Source organism: Rhinolophus sinicus, chromosome X, assembly GCF_036562045.2.
Source record: "Rhinolophus sinicus isolate RSC01 chromosome X, ASM3656204v1, whole genome shotgun sequence".
Lineage (NCBI taxonomy): Eukaryota > Metazoa > Chordata > Mammalia > Chiroptera > Rhinolophidae > Rhinolophus > Rhinolophus sinicus.
The window spans coordinates 97,757,337-97,777,477 of record NC_133768.1 but is presented as its reverse complement, the minus strand read 5'-3'; the positions used below and the strand labels follow the sequence as shown (position 1 = coordinate 97,777,477).

Sequence of the window (20,141 nt, the reverse complement as noted above, 5' to 3'; positions counted from 1 at the left end):
GGATGGTTCCACATCGCTAGGAAACAGGTGTGCCCTGTGCTTTTCTCATCACCACGGGGACAGTACACCCTGACCCGCTGTCCTCCCCACAGGCATAGCTCACACCCATTATTACCCGCACCCCTCCTCCCCCAACCCCCGTTATTCAGAAAGGACTGGCTGGGGCTAAGGAGAAAGGAAGTGTGATCACTGTATTATCCACAATGTGTGAAATCCTGAAACTCATACCAGAAAGCACTTTTATATCAACTGTGAAATGTACACGAGCAAATAAAACCTGAGAGAAAGACAGCTCCCTGAGAGGAGGCCCCGTCTGTTCTGTTCACTGCTCTAGCCCCATGCCCAAAACAGCACCTGGCACACAGGAGGCTCTCCTCAAGTATCTACCAAATGAAACAGGGGAAACATAAACCAAGGATTATAACCAGGCTCTTAATTGCCCCCCTGCCCACCACCAACCGTTTCCAGGCTGACCATCAAACAAGCAGTGGTTAGAGATTTAAGAAATGTTAACCTACTGGAAAATAAATAGCCGGTCCAGTTAGCTCAATAGGTTAATGGGATCATCTGCTTAGAGAGTTTAATGACAGCTACCATAATTGAAGATAACTCTTCCGGACTCAAAATGGACAAGTCTACATAGATGGGGTTTTTGTCTGTCAAGTCAAAAGCCCAGAGGCAAGTGAATTTGTGCCAGTGGTGAAGAGCTAACTTTCAAAAGTGAATGTTTGAAAAGTGACGGACTTCAAAGGAACCTCTTCTAGTCCTCTTCCCACTGATACTTAAAGAGAGATAATATTTTCATTTCCTATCATATGAATATGTATGACTTGTTTTCTGTTATGTTTCATTTGTCCTACAGGACTTCATGTTTCTTGGTGGCAGGGACAGAAATCCCCTATTTCTCTTCTATCTTCAAGTACTTAACATGGTAGTTATACACAAAAGTCTTTGCTCAGTCTCATCGCTCATCACCCACACCCCACTCATATGGAACTCACTGTTTCCTGAAGGTGGTACCACACCCTTTCCTGCAGGTGCGGTGAGAATGCAGCATGGTACAGCTGTTCACAGAAAAGGCTCCACACTGCCTGGGTTCAAATAGTGGTCCCACCTCATATGAGCTGTATAGCCTCTCTTTGCCTCATACTGGTCACCTATCTCACAAAGAGGCTGTAAGGCTGTAAGGTGGCAAGAGGGCAGTGCGTGTAACAGCACTTAACAGTACTCACACATAAAAGGTACTTACTGAATATCAGATATATAATTAGCACTGTAATTATAACAGGTGCAGAGTAAAAATGTTATCAAATTTGGATAACTATTTCCTATGCTGCCACAAATGCTTCGCCTAAATATACCCCTCTTTAGATTCAACCCAACTTAAACTTCAAACGTGAATCCATCACACTGTAGCCTTAATATACTATTTCACTTTACTCACCCTTCTGGAATCGATTTTTCCTGGAGATGGATTTGATACATCTTGGGCTCTACTTGAAGGAAATCTGGTTTTCTGCTTAAAGAACCAGAATACCTTCCTCCCTAAGACCCCAACCCTGCCAGTACCTTCCCTGCCTTATCACTGTCTGCTTCCCACTTCTGCAAGTTCAGGCTTTGAGCACCCCTACCCCACCCTGCCCGGCCCAGGCGGGGTGGCAGAGAACTTGTCTTCCAAGACTGACTCTCCCTTTCAGAGGAAGTCCTTGCATGTCATGCTCCGTGACACCCTCCAGAGGGCAGAAGAGGGAAAGGCCCAAAGGCTGAGCAAGCAGAGCTCTCACATTGGGGTCCAACTTGGGCTCCTGCCAGGGGAGTCTTTGGTTCCATAGTTCGTGATTTCACCATCAAGAACTAGACCACAAAGAACGATAACAATGCATAGTGAGATTTTAACAGCTTCTGTAGCTCTGTTCCACTTTATTGTCTGTGCTAGTGTGTCTCACTTAACATTTAGTTGGAGTGAGGAGGAGGAAGTCACTCATGGCAGGTAGGGTTGTATATACTTTTGAATCTGCAGTGTATAACTGTGCCTCTGACCAGACATAATACAAAGTGTGTTGATGATATTGCACAAGTCAAAGAAAAGGAAAAAAAAAAAAAACAGAACAGCAGCCAAACACACTGGGTGCAATGTGATGACAGTGAAGTAATCCAAAATAAAACCCAAACACTGTAGGGTCAGTCATGCTTTAAAATAAATCATGTTAATCTCATCCCACCCTGACAGAATTACTAAGTAAAAATTAGACAAACCATTTGTGTGATTCCAGAAGAAGCCAGTAGCTATGTTCTTGTGACATTTAACATACACAATCATTCTCCTTCAGATTTAACAATAGTATTGTGGTCACAGACACTGGCGACCCCATCACTACTGTCAGCCAAGCTTAAATGATCCCCAAATCACCAATCAATTGGGTGAATTGTGTGGAAAACTAAAATCCAGAGACAGCAGCCATCTGAATGAGCCTAAAAGAACGGTTGAATCAATCAAAATGGATGAGCCCCACAGATTCATTGTCTCCTTTAAATTCTTTGAATGTGATTGTCATGGTAACCATTCCTTAATCATGTTGTTCAGAATATTCTCTCCTACCTAAGAAACCAACGAGCGGTGAACCCCAAATATCTTCTTAATTAGGTACCCTTGTAATGGTAACAGGCAGCTGCAGCATAGACTTCTCATTTATCCTCTTTTATTCAAATGCTTACACTGCTATGGTAGCCAGAAACGTTGGCATAGACACCATTCAAAACACATTTTAAATGTTACCATAAAATGCAGTAATAAATACAAATGAGATGCCACTGGCTCATTTCTTTTAGCAGAAGAACTGATAAACTGGCTCTCATTCAGCAAAATAATTTATTGGTATAAATAAATGGGTTAGATGAAAGATGCCTCATTTAAAATAATTTCAACATAATCAAGGTCTGGAAAATAATCAAATCTTTAACAATATCTTAAATTAATAAACAAAAACCAACAGGATATTACATTATAGAAATAAACTAAAATATAATTCTGTGTCATTCTATCTGGTGATGTGTATCTGGTGATATACTCTATACTATGTCTAGAAGATCATTTACTCTGCACAAGTTTCTACATTTATTTTATATGATATAATCATAATATTCTTCACAATTTGGAAGAGAAAGGTTTACCCTTATTTGATTTGGGAAAGATAGGTTATATATTTTAAAGGTATCTACTAGATATACTACATGTTTAAAAAGTTGTGATCAGGGGTGGCCAGGTAGCTCAGTTAGTTAGTGTGGTGCTGGTAGCCACCCATCCCCGCATGGGCCACTGTGAGCTGTGCCCTCCTTAAAAAGAAAAGAAAAAGTTGTGATCAGTCTAGATTTCCCCCTAGATTTTTACAGTTCCTTCAGAAACTAAAAAGTGCACAGCTTTACCAAAGTTAGAGAATGGTAAGCCATTCTAAAACCTTGCACCTGAATATAGGTAACTCTTTAAAATATTGAATTTGCTTTTATGGGTTCCCAAATTAGTAAATAAAATGTCTTTCCTCCTGAATATGGCACAACCTATAAACTCATTAAAGGTAGGTGGAAAGATGAGCAGTGCCCCTACCATGCCTCAACTAAACACTATGGAGCACTTTTTATGGGCCATTTCTGGATGCGAATTTAAAGAATTTTTGTCATAAGGGGGGGATAAGAAATAAAAATATACTTATTTTTGACTGGAGTATGAAAACATTGAGAATACTTTTGCAACAAAAGCAAAAATAAATAAGTGGCTTCTGTACAGCAAAGGAAACCATCAACAAAATGAAAAAGCAACCTACTGGATGGGAGAAAATATTTGCAAATCATGTATCTGATAAAGTGCTAATATCCAAAATATATGAAGAACTCATATGACTCAGTGGCAAAAAAAGGAGGGGGGGACTAATCTGATTTTAAACAATGGGTTAAAGGTCTAAACAGACATTTTTTCAAAAAGACATACAAATGGCCAACAGGTACATCAAAAGATGCTCAACATCACTCATCATCAATGAAATGCAAATGAAAACCACAATGACATCACCTCACCCCAGTTAGAATGGCTATCATCAACAAGACAAATAATAACAAGTGTTGGAGAGGCTGTGGAGAAAAAGGAACCCTCATACACTGTTGGTGGGAATGCAGACTGGTGCAGCCGCTATGGAAAATGGTACAGAGGTTGCTCAAAAAATTAAAAATAGAACTACCATATGACCTAGCTATTGCACTTATTTATCAAAAGAAAATGAAAATGCTAACTTGAAAAGATACATGTACCTCTATGTTCACTGAAGCATTATTTACAATAGCCAAGATACAGAAATAACCTAAGTATCCATCAAGGGATAAATGGATAAAGAAGAGGTGGTACACACACACACACACACACACACACACACACACACACACACACACACACAATGTTATTCAGCCACAAAAATGGATGAAATCTTGCCATTTTCGACATCATAGATGGACTATGAGGGCATTATGCTAAGTGAAATTCATCATAAAGACAAATACCATATGATCTTTCTTATATGTGGAATCTAAAACAAAACAACAACAAAATCCAAACTCAGCTGAGCCGCCAGTGGGCAGCCAGTTGCTCCGTGGTTAGAGCGCAGTGCTCATAACACTAAAGTTGCTGGTAGGATTCCCACATGGGCCAGTGAGCTGCACCCTCCACAACTAGATTGAAAACAACATGACTTGCAGCTGAGCTGCGCCCCCCACAACTAGGTTGAAAACAATGACTTGACATGGAGCTGATGAGTCCTGGAAAAGCACACTGTTCCCCAATATTCCCCAACGGAAAAAAAAAATCCAAGCTCATAGATACAGAGAACAGATTTGTACTTGCCAGAGGCAGGGGATAGGAGAAATGGGTGGAGGGGGTGAATGGTTTATAAAAAAGACTATAGCTATTTTCTGTGTATATTGTTGCATAATTGTTGGCTAATGAGCTTTATGAGAACAAAGAAAAGAAAGTAAAAACTAATAAAATGTTAAGAATACTTAATAAAAAAAGCCATCAACAACAGAACAGAGGAAGCTAAAATTATCAGGCATTAGGAACAAATGGGAAAAATGCAAAAAAAAAAAAAATCGAATGGCAAACTCCAGCAAGAAAAATGCAGCAGCAAATATTTGCTAAAGTCAAAAGGTAAAACCTTGAAATTCTTGTCCTTTGCCCTAATGTTCAATGGTATTTTTGTTTTGTTTTAAAAACACAGAGATTGATGTCCTTTCAATGACAGTTTACAACAGCTCCCAAATAAAACAAATGATAAAATAAAAATTCACTTAATTGACGGATAGGCTTGAATTAGTCATTGCCAAGTTTACAACTTTCCCACAACTCCAAGCATTCTTTCATTAAGAGAAACAGGGTTTTTCCCCTGCCATGATGACCATGAGTAGCTTTCTGGGTGACTACAATTCTGCATTTTTATACACTCACCGGGGAATACCTGTTCCCCCAATTAGAACTCCTAAATCAAAGCAAGGGGGGACTAAAAATGAGTACAGATCCATAAAATGTGAGAATTCTGACAGATGCATCGAGAGTGTACATGCTGTCTCAGAAGTCTGAGAGGAACTCCTGAGCCAAAGACATTCTAACACTGTCCCTCAGTCCCACAACCACCACAAACCTTTCCATGTATCCTGCAAAAGAGCTTTCATACTTTTTCTTCCATATAATCTCATTTCTACAATTGTAATTTGGCCCATTACCACTTCACACCTAGACTACTTCATCAGACTCAACTATGGACATGCACCCTCCCTTCTTCACGTAGCTGTCAGAATAACCTTTCAAACGTTATCATTCCCTTTCCCTTAGATAGGCCAAATTTCTAGCATGAAATTCATGGCCTTCCAATCAGATCCGAATCCACTTTTCACTTTCCCCATACTCAACTCTGGCTTTGGTTGACTCCATGCCTCTGAGGTTTGTCACCACTGGAGAATAACAGGTGCTGTGGCTGATGCCACCCTTCCCTAAACCAGTGATTCCCAAATTGGCTGTACCTGGGGAGCCAGAACAACTAGTGATGTCTGGGTGCCCCCCAAGTTCTCCCAGATGAATCTAATGTGCAGCCAAGTTTGAGAATCACTGCCCCAAATTCCTATAGCCTGTAGTTGTCAAAGTCTAGTGGGCATCAGAATCTCCTGCGAGCAAGGAGGTTGTTAAAACAGATTGCTGGGCAGTACCCCTAGGGTTTCTGATTCAGTAGGTCTGAGGTGGGCCCATGAATTGGCATTTCTAACAGCTCCCAGGTGGTGCCCAAGGACCCTACTTTGAGAACTGGTGGTCTATAGTCGTAATTAGTATAACTATATAGTATAAACATATGTACCACATACAGCAGGTTCTCGAATAATGTCATTCTTTCAGCGTTGTTTCCTTATAACATTGATGAGATGCTGTAGGAACCTAACTCTTGTTTCTATCAATTAGCCTATGGCAAAATTGGTTTCGCTATTATGTTATTTCTCTTAAAGTCACAGAACCTATTGACAACATTAATTGAGGACTTACTGCACCATTTGGCAAGAGGGAATGTACGATCTTCTGGAATCTCTTCTATTATTGCCTTGTACTGTTACTTTAGCTTTTTAACACATTTGTTTATGAACCAATCCTCAGAATGTTTTAGAGATTATGTAGTCCAATTCCCTTTTTATAAACCGAGACCCCAGAGAGAAGTGATTTTCCCAAGGGATCAGATGCTTATTGGCAGAACTTGGGCTAGGATTCAAAACTCCCAACTCTCTCCACCTCCCTCTCAGTTCAATATTCTTTCCACCACATCTTTAATGTATCTCTAACAGCTTCTCCAATTAGAATGGACATTCGTTGCTTGAAGAGATCACTTTTGATTTTAATATTCCCCACAGCAGCTAGCAAGCCTAGCAAAGTGCCTTGCACATAGAGTCAGCACTCAATAAACATTTGCAGATTTCATTTTATGAAGTACTCAGCCTCATACTTTATAAGCTGGGTTTAGCACAGTGCTGGCAATTGGGCAGCTCTGCTCCAATCAATTAGCCACAGAGTAAATCCTTCACATCATCACACACATTGCCCGTATCTGCTATAGGGTCAGTAATAAACACATAAAGACAAATTATAGGGGTTTTAAAAGTGGAAGGAATGATAAGTTTATAAGGTGACACAATTCAACTTTCAAGTTATGGGTCAGAAGACACTTACAAAGTACTCTAAGTTCCGTGTTACACCTAACAAAGCAGTGCAGCAGTGAAAATATGACAGGGAAGTCTAAAGTACACTGCTCTTAGGCCAACAGTCCCCAGCTTCTTTGTGGTGAGGCCCTCCCTGTTCCTTAACAGAAAATCCACAAGTAACTGAATTACAGGTAAAGAGGAGCTAGAGAGGGAGGGAGACCAAGAGGAGCCAGAGGGCTGTGAGAGGAAGCTGGGTGAGCAGCAAGGGGTAAGACGATGTTGTCACACATCCTGCCTTGCATGCCATTGCTACTACACCTCCCCAGACCTTCCAGCAGCTTCACTGGGAGGAGCATGACCATGCTAGGCCTCATGACTGACTAAGACTGTCTATACCGTACAATTTGATCACTGATGCTTTTGCCATCTCTACAATGGACAAGAATTGCTGTACAATCAAGCCAGCTGCAGCACTTGTTATTAATTGTGAAGGTGACCACAGGAATGTATTGGCTGTGCCACCATTTGGTTCACCACTGGCACAGAGTAACCTGGGATCTTGGCAACAGAACTGGAATCCCCAGCTTCCGTCATAGATTGTGACTCGAGGAAGAGTTACTCCTGTCCCCGCTCTTCCCCCTTCCCCCTGATAAAATCTGCTGCTTCCAACAGAGGTAGGACCACATGCACAGGATAGTCAATCAGGCAAGCAATGAAGCCAATAAAAATACGTAAACATTTGTGCAATAACAGGTGTAACAATGAGTATACATAAGTCATATGTAAAAATTACTTCTGATATACAAAATAAATTTTAATAGGTTAAATAAGTGAACTCTATAACCAACTGCCCCTTTTATTAGTATGTTTTTCAGGTAACTGTAGAAGTTTTCCATCCTGGGTCTAATCCCAGAATTGATAGACACATTCAGTGAACCAAGACATCTCGTATTCCTTGAGTGATCACTCTCACCTATGTTCTAATCCTTGATATTTTGTCAGTTTTTTCTCTTCCAGTGACTTTAACGTCAGCACGTTTGCTTGTCTCCCTCACATCTCAATGTCCCTCTCAGACCCAATCTCCCCGACCCTGCACTGACTGCTGCCTACCATAAAATGTTCGGTTTCACAGCCAACTCAAGAAAGCAACACATAACTTGTTGTTGCTCATAATAATTACCCAGTTCCAATTTATAGAAACCATTTACAATAAGACCTAAAAATCGAATCTTTTCACACAGTTTTACTGGCGACACACTGAGTGTTAGGTCAATGCTTCGACAAGCCATGCAACAGCCTTTGGCCCAAAGCAATCAAACTCTGACCTGGATATTGGCTCAGAGTTGGCATGAGTTTACCAAATGTCACTGTTGCTAGTGACACCACAAAGGTCAAAAAAGGACTCAGTGGGTTATAGGGCAGGGAACTTGACAAGTCTGGGGCTCCACTACATCTCAAAGATGGCACAATGCCCCAGTGGTGGCAAAGCCCCAACCCAATACTAAACACTAACCAGTCCAGTAACTACTGTGCAACCAGATGGTGGTTAGCAGTTCTGGGGAGCTCTTTGGGAAGCTCATGCTTTCACTTTTCAGGGGACCCAAGACACAAGTTATGTCACTCATGGAGAAGCACTTCTTTTATACTACTAATACTTAAAAACAAACAAAGCACTTTCATCTACAAGTTAATAATAAAAAGTACCTGATGTATTCTTTGTATTTCTGAACCCCAAATGTACAAAGTTTTCTTTTTTTTTTTAAATTTATAGTTGTTTATTTTTAGGAGTTTTAGATTACAGAAAAATTGAGAGGAAAGTACAGATTCCATATACCTCAAAGACCCCTCCCAGTTTCCTCTATTATTAATATCTTGTATTACTGTGGCATATTTGTCACAACTGATGAGCCAATACTGATACATTATTATTAACTAAAGTCCATAGTTTACATTAGGGTTCACTCTTTGTGTTGTGCATTCTATAGATTTTGACAAATGTTGAAGATTTTTTTATTAAATCCTTACAGTGTATTCTGAGGAGCAATAAATCACCTTACCTCAAGACAATTTTAATTGCTTTTGCTTTGGAAAAGGAAGTTTCACAGGGTTATAATGTAAATCACTCATTTCTTTTTAATGATTCATAGTTTCAAAAACTGTCTATAACATAACCCTGCAAACATATTTGACTCTGATTATCTGAAAACCGAATGTTCACAACTCTCAAACCTCCAGCATGGCTCCAAACTTGAAAGGAGTCTGAAGAAATTATTGGATCACAAAACAAAGAGTAAGACAACAGCCTGCAAGATGATATCTGACATGGGGGAATTAGTCAGTCTATTGATGACTCGGTCTGGAGATGTTTATACAAAAACAGCTGTATCACGAGAAAGCAGAGCAGTGTAAGGGGTAGCATCAGAAGACAGAAAAGAGGAGGAAGAAAATCGGGGAAGGAAGACAGTAGAAATCAGAAGTGCAGATACAGACTGGATGCAAGACAGAGCGAAAGCAATGGAACAGAGAGCCAGCTAGACATAAAGCACAGTGACATGAAGTTTTTTGAGGGGATGAGTGAGGAAGGGGCAAACTGCATCTCAATACTGTGGCCCTTAAACTGCCTAATAACTGTTCAATTGAATATGCCAATGGGAAAGTAACATTTAGCATATTAAAAGTTCGCTTCGCATTTAAGTACGTAAAGATGATACACCTATGCACAGAAAATTCTCTCTGAAATCTGTTTCAAAATTTTTGGAAAGCTCAAGGGATAGGGTAATTCCTGCATAAGTATATACATACGAGTACATTAGCTGGAGGTGTGTGTGTGTGTAATATTTATTCTCATTTTTTATTTTTACTTTACAAATAAACATGAAGTAAAATTCAAATTTTTTATCTGTCCTGTTCTTGAGGAATTTCACATCTCACTATAACTACTTCAGAAGAACAAATACTGCTTTTCTGTTTTATCAGAACTGTTTCTGTCTTGGCTGTAATTTCCCTTCAATCCAAGTATGTAATGAGACTATTTAATAAGGATGCTATAGTTTACTTGCATGCAAAATTCTTAAGTACTCATCTTTAGGCAATCTGGATAGTATTATCTTAAACACGAAGAAGAAAATTGTGTTTTGGATATAAATCTGGTCTGGCTAGAGAAGGGTCCACAAATTTTCAAACCTAAGTTTAGAAAGTGGCCCTCACACAAAAGCACCTCAGTGGTTGCCTGGGGACATGGACACAGAGAAGAACGTACTGTAAAAGGGGCCTAAAGAAACTTTTGCGGGAGTGATAAAAATATTCTACATCCTGATTTTGGCAGTGGTTTCATGGTTTCATACATCTGCCCAAACTCATCAAATTATATGCCTTAAGGGGATACAGTTTACTGTATGTAAACAATATTCAATAACCTTGATATTAAATTATCTTGATAATCATTCCACAATGTATATGTATATCAAATCATATTGTACCCTTTAAATATATAGTTATATTTGTTAATTATTCTTTAATAAAGTGGAGAAAAAAAGTTGATGTTAAAAAAGTGGCTCTAACAAAGGATGACTGCTTCATCTATAGACGCAAACTTTCGCCTCTGATTGGTTTGGCCACTTGGTTTCTTAGTGTGGTTAGATGTGCTTAACTACATTGGAAAATTCCTTCCCAGTTCCTTCCTTAAAGAGGCAGAGCTTCTTGTGGACTAGAAGGGAACAGTCCTAGGATCTGAAAACCTGAATTGACCCTGGCATCTGGAGATGGTAGAATCTTTGCCAAAGGACTTAACAGTGGTCTCCTTAGCTTCCAGAAGCTACCTGGCTGAGGACTTCATCATTTCAAGTCCTTGAAACTACAATTATTTACAGGGTATTTCTTAGAAACTGCTGAAAAAATTTTGTTAATTCAAATGTCTAAATCCACTACTACGGCTTGGTGATATGAAATGAACACCTGTCACTTCAGTTCACCTGGCCACCTGAGAGTCCAGATAATTATGTTTATAGGCAGACAAGACACAAGTAATCAGTTTCACAGGCAAGAATGATGTATACAGCTAGACCTTGAGAGAATCACTGAAAAAAACAATCCTTAATGTCTTCCGCATAAATCACACATTTTAAGTTTGACAGGAGTCAAGCAGCCTTATCCACACTCTAAAACTTGAAGTAAATGACAAAAGTTATTAGTTAATGGAGCATAGAAATTTAGTTTTGTACCATCCTTGTCAAAACAACCTTGATGATAAAACCTCTGTACTCTCAGCTATCATTTTCTTATTATTGAAAAGTAAACGTAAAGCCTTGTGGATATTACAAATTTTTGTAATTAGAGTAGCGATGGACCATTTTATGTCTTAGAATATATATAAAATCCAGAGAGTTTTTATGTGGGTAAATCAAATATAAATTTTATAAGCAGTAAAGTCCTGACCAAAAAGACTTATTTTGAATTTTTTTTAACGTTTCACTGCATTAAAAAAAAAAAAGTACACACATATCTTCTATCTGTGCATTTTATACCTACAGTAGTTCAAAAATGAAGTATGAGCAAATCTCATTGGTTTAATTAAATACAGGGGAAAATCCATTTTCTAAGAGGCATACAGTGTGCTACAGGAAGCTGGAAGAGCTAGTTGCTCAATGACAATGCACACACTCATTAGCAGGCAATAATAAGGAATAGGCTCAAAAACTACTTAAGAACACACCCCTAGGCAAGGGTACAATTTGCTCATTTGTTCAAATAGTAGGTCCTTGGCAATGAATATCCATATTCATTATTTCATGTAGCGTTAGCCTTTGCTGGGGCCCTAGCTGCAGAGAAGGAATGATTTCGTGTTCACAGGTTTACGTGTATATGCAGCCTATTAAACTCTGGTAGAGTTTTAATTCTATTCTATCAATGACATTTCTGTATCTAGTGACTCCAGCTCTTCTCAGCCCACACCTGCACCAAAGAGCAGCTTCCCTGCCCATCCTAGGCTGAAAAATGGACCTCAACCAGTCCAGGATGGGGTAACTACTGGCAAATGGGGTGAGGGGGAGACACAGCGGCAGGTGAACTTGAGGATGTGGATACACTGAAAGTCCTGAAAAAGGAAAGTGAGCAGAGTCTGCTGAACTGAAAAAAGAGTCACCCTAAGAATGAAAATACACACACAGGCAAAGGAGACACAAAGAGAGAGTGAACCACACAGCTACAAATAGAAATGAAGAGGGCAGGGAAAGAGAGGGAGGAAAGCTGAAGAACTCATTTTTTAAAAGTGCCAGATTAAAACGTGTGTGTGTGTGTGTGTGTGTGTGTGTGTGTGTGTGTGTAACACCATACTGCCAGCATTTGTTACAATTTGTTAACTTCCTACCTAAGTTTGGAAGCAGATGCAATCTTTAAAATTTCTTTCCCACAATTTTAACTGGTATCTCATTTTATAAAGGAAAAAAATAATTTTGTGCAGCAATAGCTCTAATTGTGGTCTTCCAGGCTACTAGGTATAAAGACTCATACAAAGTTATTTTTCATTTCTGTGACTACAGGCATGTTTGATATGCCTTGGTACTTGGTACTTGCCCCATAGGCCAGGGGAAAATAAACTGAGTGCCAGATGTACAAAAGAGGTTCCCCATCACTAATCTTCAATTTCAATAAAGCAAATAATATGAAAAATTCCTGTACTGCTCACAACTATTTTCATCATTTTCTGAAGTTAGGAAATACTTGGTCTTTGCGGGAAGTTAATATACTTCCACCATAAAAGCTTGTTCTTTTGAGGGACAGGCCAACAAAAAGTTCTTGACTGTGAGAAGTTCATACTTAGGAAATAAAAACTTACCTACTATGGAGGACCTAAAACGTCAAACTGGACCTCCGACATGAACATATTATATGACCTTGGGTCAGGTGTTTGACCTCTTTGAGCCTCCGTTTCCTCATCTGTAAAATGAAGGGGAGTGGGTACCAACAACTTTTTCTAGCACTAAGATTCTATCACTGAAGCTTGAGGAGGAGAAATGTTAAGGGGACCATGAAGAGGAAGCCACAGGATAGTCTTCCAACTCCCTGGCAAGGTTCTCATTTCACTCCTTATGACCATGATTTCTACCTAGAGACGCAACAATAATTCAGAAAATCTTCCGGTAAAGTTTTTAAAAAATAACTTAGACTACATTTATAGATTGGAGATTCTGCAATGGACTTGAGTCCACCAGTTAAAAAAATTGCTGTATTTTAAAAAGAAATATAAGATGTCACAATTTCTGGGTGGATCATAACTGATTTTTAATTTCTTCTTTAGGCATCTCTGTATTTTCTGAATTTCTCTATAATGAAAAAGTACCACTATTATCATTAAAAAATTAGATTTTCAAAAGGATTAGTGTATTTTTACAAATTTGATCAGATCTCTGAAGTCTACTCTGAAATCATTGTGGGGAGGGGGTACAAAATCAGGCAGTATCACAATCCGTGCCCATATACACTGGCTAATTACCCAAGTGGCTGATTGCTGTAGGCAGAATCATGACATTATGATTACAATCAGAATCTGCACCTCACCGTCCTATGTAGAAATCAAAATGTGCATTTTTATCTAAATAACATTTATCCCCCCCCCAGCATCCTGGCCCTTGAGAATCATGGTTAAAATTCCGTTCCAATTTAAAATAAGTGAAATGAAACATGAGGTCCTTGTTCTACCCACAAAAAAGGTTTTCCAGACAAAATATGATTGCTAATGGGCTGTTTCTTATTTTTCCTTTTTATGCTCTAAAATACATCGAAAGTTAAAATAAATATTTAGCTGTCAAAACAAAACACCCCCCCATATGGAAAACACATATGAATTTGATGACTTTTTTTATAAAACAACTTCCATAGCAAAAACAAATGTTTAAATTGTATAAAAAGACAACAAAACCAAATGCTGCCATTACTAAGTTCTATACAACAGTCCTAGGGAAGGTAGAAGGTGAGCTGCAGAAAGGATCTAAACACAATTTGGTAACTTCCACTTTAATGATTATTGAATAAGTGTTTTAAAAAATTCAAGTAAGATAGAAAATGAAGTTTTCCAAAATGACAATGACAGGCTCAGTATGGGTGGATCTCCAGAACAAAGTCCATGTTGAACTTCGTTCTCATCAGTTGAGGAAGGTACAGTAATTCACCTTTCCATTCTCTACCTGAATATAATCCATTGTCTACAACACGTTATCTGTGAAATTACTGTATATAGGACCACTTACTCACCTCTCTGCAGCTGGCTCCCTCAACTGATCCCCTTCATTAATCCCAAGCTTTAGAGCAAGGAGCAGGGGACAATGGCTTAGTCATGGGAACTAAGTTGACATCCCAACTCTGCCACTTATTAGTTGTACAATCTTAGACAAGTTACTTAACTAACCTTGGTGAGATGTGCACCATAACTACTTTTCAGTGTTGCTGTGAGGATCAAATTACATATGGGTATAAATTCAACTCGAGCATTGTCTAGAATTATAGGTCTTCAAATAATGTTGGTTCCCTTTCTCCCCCTACTTCTGGGTCACTTACTCCAAACATGATCACACTTAACATTTGTGGTTTTAATTACTTTCAAGCAAGCTCAGTGGTATATAGGACATGTAGTAATTTTAATTTTGTTAAGTAATATTTTGAATGGAGCATGCCACAAGGGAGACAGTATGGCATTGTGTTTAAAACCATGAACTTCTGCAGAGTAAGGCGATCTTAATTTTGATGTCTACTTCCAACCTTGACTAGCTGTGAGACCTAAGGCAAGTTACTTTACCTTTCTGAGCTTAGCTCCTCACTTATAAAATGAAGAAAATATACCACCCATACAAGTGCCTGGCACAGAGTAATTACCATAAATGGTAGCTGTTATTGGTCTTTTAATTATTCAGGTCCATGTATGGGAACTAGTCACTTTTAAGACTAGTAAAGTGAGCTCAGCCAACTACTCAAGTCACATCAAGACACTGTCATTGTTCTCTATTCTCCTGAAGTTATGTTTTATTGCATTTTGTAGAGGAAATTACATCAGCCTCAGAACTATTAACTTTTCAGGTCAGGTCATTCTTTGTTGTGGGGATTGCCCGATGTGCTGTTGAATGTTAAAGCAGCATCCCTGGCCTCTCAGTGGCATGCCGGTGCCCCAAGGTGTGACAGCCAAAAATGTCTCTGGACACTGTTCAATGTCCCCTGGGGGCAAAACTGCCCCAGTTAAAAACCACTGGTCTAGCAACATCCACAAACGGGAATTCTCAAAGATCCCAGGAGGTAGCCCTGCAGGAGGATGAAGGTTTACTCTAGCTACTGTTTAATATTATCCGTCCTCCGGGCCTCCACCATTCCTTATTATCCGTAATTCAAAACTTACCACAGAAAAAGACTGTTTTGCGGGGGCGGGGGGGGGGGGGCAATTAACTGTCAGAAGATTCTTTAAGTCACAGGAAGGAATGCTGGTCTGGCTGTCTTCTCACTATACAGTGATACAAAACGCTGAACTTAAATATCAAGAAATCTGCTACGTTCACTTTATTTTATATAAAGCTTATCTTTTTTTTTTCTTTCTTTTTTTTTTTTGAAGGAGGGCGTAGCTCACAGTGGCCCATGCGGGGATCGAACAGGCAACCTTGGCGCTACCAGCACCATGCTCTAACCAACTGAGCTAACCGGCCACCCCCATAAGGCTTATCTTTTTTTAAAAAAAGGCCACGGACCTTAAGACGACTGATGAACCACATTTTTACTCCAAATGAAAAGTATGTCTTACTTGGGGAGGTGAGATAAAATTTATGCAGTGAATAACTCCCTGGAAACCAATGACTCCACTGTTTGCATGGCTGAAGCATGGTTAATGTATATAAAGTGCTATGTTACTGTCCAAAGGAGACCAGACAACTCTTGATTATTCACAGCAAATTCATTGTCTATCTTTCATTTAATAATTGCACCACAAGAGAGGAGTCATTTCTTATCCACTGTGTACCCCTGCACCTAGCACAGAGCCTCCGACAGAGGTGGTCGGTAACTCAGTAAAATGTTTGTTGAATAAATGTATGGTTGTATATTGTGCTTAATTAAGTACTCCATTGACAAAACAAGAAAAGAGAAACTTTCTTTGCTCTGGTCCAACAGTAGCTGAAAGAAAAGATCTTTTAAGAGAAAATAATTACAGCCTACTCCCTTTTACCCCAAATCCAAACAACTGGGAAGTTGAATTAACCAAAAACAATTTTGTAGGCAAGTTGGGGAAAGCAGCCAAATAGATAAGGCTTCAAGTTCAAGCCAGTGCCAACATTTGTTCAACTCCCACAAGGTTATAAAAGCCAATGTTGCTGGCACCGGAGGGGAAAAAGGGAGGGGTGTGGGGAAGCAGGGAACCGGGAAGTGGAGGGCTGGAAAACAGGGATCAGTCTCAAAAGGTTAACTTCCATTCCTTCACCAAACTGATTTTTTTAATGTCAAAACTTTAAGGGTGAGGGTCAATTTCTTACACAAAAGTCTTGATTTACAAATTACTTTAGAAATGGATGCTAGCAAAATCTTTAAGGGTACTTAGAAAGATATTTGATCATATATTAATTTCTGAAATGTCTTCATCTTTTTTTCCCCTCCAGTCCCGCAAGGGCAAACAAAAGGTTCTCAAAAAGCTGGGTGAAAGACACTCCATTTACTCTTTTGTCTACAGAAACTTGAGGCCCACCACCTATCAACATGCTTCTCTTCTCAAAAGATTTTACTTCTCTCAGCGTTCTACTCATAAGAGAAAAAAAAATTAGACTTACATTATATTTTTAAATGTACAGTTGACCTTTGAACAACCCACGGATCATGAGTGCTGAGCTCTGTGCAGTCAGAAACTCCACATGTAACTTCTGACTCCCTAAAGACTTAAATTGTTCCTGGGTATGGGGGAATTGATTCCAGCACCCCCACAAATACCCAAATCCGCAGAAGCTCAAGGCTCCTATATAAGATAACATAGATCAATGCATACAGTCGGCCCTCCACATCTGCAGACTCCCAATGGCAGATGGGCAGATGGAAAACAGTGCAGGTATTTATTGAAAAAACCAATCCACGTATTTAAGTAGAACCCCTGCAGTTCAAACCTGTGTTGTTCCAGGGTCAACTGCACTAATTTTAGATTGTTGCATATGCATAGAACGTATATCACATTAACATTAGAAATGGTGCATATAATGGTGTTTATTTAAATGTGTTTTCATCAATCTTTGAGACCAAAACCTCTATTTCCACTTAACATTTCCAGTGTAGCATTTCCAGGAAACAAAGTAATTATCTTAGTTAAGTGGTCCATTAGTTTGATACTTATTAAGTTAGCTCCAATATACTGGGTATGATACAAAAGGAATTTTACCAACTGAAATCTTATACAGTGTTTTTTAATGTTTCACTCAAAAATCTAGACTTGGTTGGGAAAAAACCCGCTTTCCTTCTCCAAAAATTCAATGTGGGAATGGTAAATTAGAATTTCAAAAACCAGATATGGCTACAGAACCTATATGGTAGTATTAGACTATATACTTATTGGGAGGTGGTTTGTACAAATCATGGCCTATCTGACCAATTTCCTGTTGCATAAAGATTTTATTTGCTCTTAAAAATGTTAAATAAACATTTTTAAAGACTGAAGGTAAAGACTAGATTGGAACCTTATGTAACCAGAATGGGAAAGCACGTACCGTGCCTCACCACATTAAAGGCCTATTGGCTCTTTAATATGTATTCTTCCTAAACAAATAAGAGCATGAGTTTCCAAAGGCAAAGCTACCATCCCAGAAGCCCTTGCTTCTTCAGTGTAAAAAATGGGGAGGGCTCTGTTCCGGGAGAACAGAAGCTGGGTGGGAAAGGCTTTGCAAAATTCCAAGGGGCCCATAATTTAAACTTATGCTATTCTACAAATGTTCACATTTCCAAGGAACAACATAAAACTTACATTAAAACTGTCTTAATCAAGATAACAGAAAAAAATTATTCCTGCTGCTCTATAAGCTTGCCATAGATTTGATAACCCAGAGAAGAATTACAGGCAATTACAAAATGATGGCTCCAATTAGGAAAACTGGATCTATTCCAAATTCAAATCAAAGGGGGCTCAGATAATCCCGACAGAATAATTTAAATGAATATAGGGGACTTCCAGCAAAGACATACGTTTATTCTATTTCTACCTCTTTTAAAAGGCAGGCAAAATGCTACAACGACGGATCTCTTGCCCTCCAGAAAATTAATTAAAAAAAGAAAAAAGAAAAACCAAACCTGGAGTCCCCTTAATAAACCTTGTTCTCTTCTGTTCCCAAGGGGTCTCCCTGGTACAGGGTTTTCATTGTAAAGGGCAATCAAAACAACCCCGAGAAACTCGCACAGTCCCAAATGCAGAAAATAATATAGCACTGAACCCGAAACACAGTCTTGCCTTGCTAATTTCCAAATGTCTAACTAGTCCTGGACGACAGGAAGCCGCGAGGAATGGGAGAGAAACTTCGAAAGCAGAAAGCGCTCTCCCAGAGCCTAGAACAGACGGCACCTTGTAGAGATTTCACGCTTTTTGAGACGGAAGGTCACACCCTGCAGTTTTGAAAATCCACCTTCTAAGGCTCAACCCGTGTGATAGAACGTTCCTCTTGCTTTTCAAGGTTCCACGCTGGAGCTGAAATCCCCCACTCCCCCACCCTCATTTGCCAATACCCCCCCTCGCGCCATCCCATTAGGGAGCAGCACACTGGGCTCTTCACCCTCTTCATTCTCCCTCTGCACCCCCCACTCCTCCAGCATCCCCCGTGAAAAAAATCCAGGCGAGCCCCTCACCTCCACTCCCTCGCATCCCCACCCCCGCCACCCTCGTTGGGCAAACCAAGGCAGGTCCCCCCTCTTTACCTCCCCAACCCCCTCCATCCTTGAGAAAAGCAAAGAGAGGCGCCCGCTTCATCTTCACCCGCTCCCCACAACCCTGCTAGCTATCTTTGTGGAGAAAACCAAGAGGGGCCCCCACCTCGCCCCACCCCCACTGCCCGCCATCCTGGGTGAGAAAACCAAGGACCCCCCCTTCCCTCCCTCCTCCCTCCCCACCATTCTGCTGAAGCAAACATGGAGAGACCCTCTTTCGCTCCCGCTCCCTCCCCAGTAGCTCGCCATCCCCAATGCCCGCCACCCCCTTAGCGAAAGCCCAGGGAGACCGAGGCACGCACCAGAGGGGACCCCCCAGTCGGCGTCCCGCAGCCCGGTGCGGCCCCAGTCCCCACCCCTGGCCAGCGGCCGAGGCCCGAGGCCGCAGGTAGCCGGCAGCAGAAGGCCAGATAGCCCCGACTGGCGGTGGCGGCGGTGGCGGCAGGGCAGGAGGGCAGCGGATCCCGGGGGATCCCGCTGGCGGGAGGCATACACGGACGCACACGCGGAGAGAAAGCGGGCTTACTGCCTGGGGATGCTCGGCAGCGCAGCTGTCCTGGCGGCGGCCGCTGCCTGCACCGACACCGAGACGCGGCGGTGGCGGTGGCGACAGCGGTGGCGGCGGCAGTGGCGGACTGAGCCCCCTCGGCCGGGCGCAAGATGTAGGGCGCGGGAGGGGCGTGAGAGGAGGGGCGCGCGCGGGGGGCGGGGAGGGGAGAGAGCGCGCGCGGGGGCGGGCGCGGGCGCGGCTGGCCCGGGGCGGGGCGGGGCGGGGCGGGCGCGCGCCAGGCGGGGCTCTGCCCGCGGGGCTGCGATGTGGGGCGCGCGCACGGGGGCCGGTGTGGCAGGGAGCTAGGGGAGGGAGCGCCACGCACCCTGCGCTCCCATGTGCCCCCGTCTCGGGAGCGGCGGCGCTGCCTGCAAGGCGCGGGCGCGCGGTGAAGGTGGCTGCGGGGAGGCGGTGGCGAGCGCTTCTCCAGAGGGCCTGGAGAGGTGGGCGGGCTGGGGGC

At 41.2% G+C, this 20,141-nt stretch overlaps 1 protein-coding gene across 5 annotated transcripts in view; it reads right to left on the bottom strand.

The window, feature by feature from the left end:
• The window catches only part of FHL1 (four and a half LIM domains 1), a 59,532-nt gene extending 39,640 nt beyond the window's left edge, over window positions 1-19,892 (bottom strand). For 2 of the 5 annotated variants that reach the window (XM_019714673.2, XM_074324130.1), the window contains exon 1: window positions 19,658-19,797. The gene's annotated coding sequence lies outside the window, so the exon portion shown is untranslated. Of the gene's footprint in view, window positions 1-19,433 lie in introns of all 5 variants that reach the window. The other 3 variants (XM_019714676.2, XM_074324128.1, XM_074324125.1) reach the window with 3 other exon arrangements.
• Window positions 19,893-20,141: the final 249 nt, after the last annotated feature.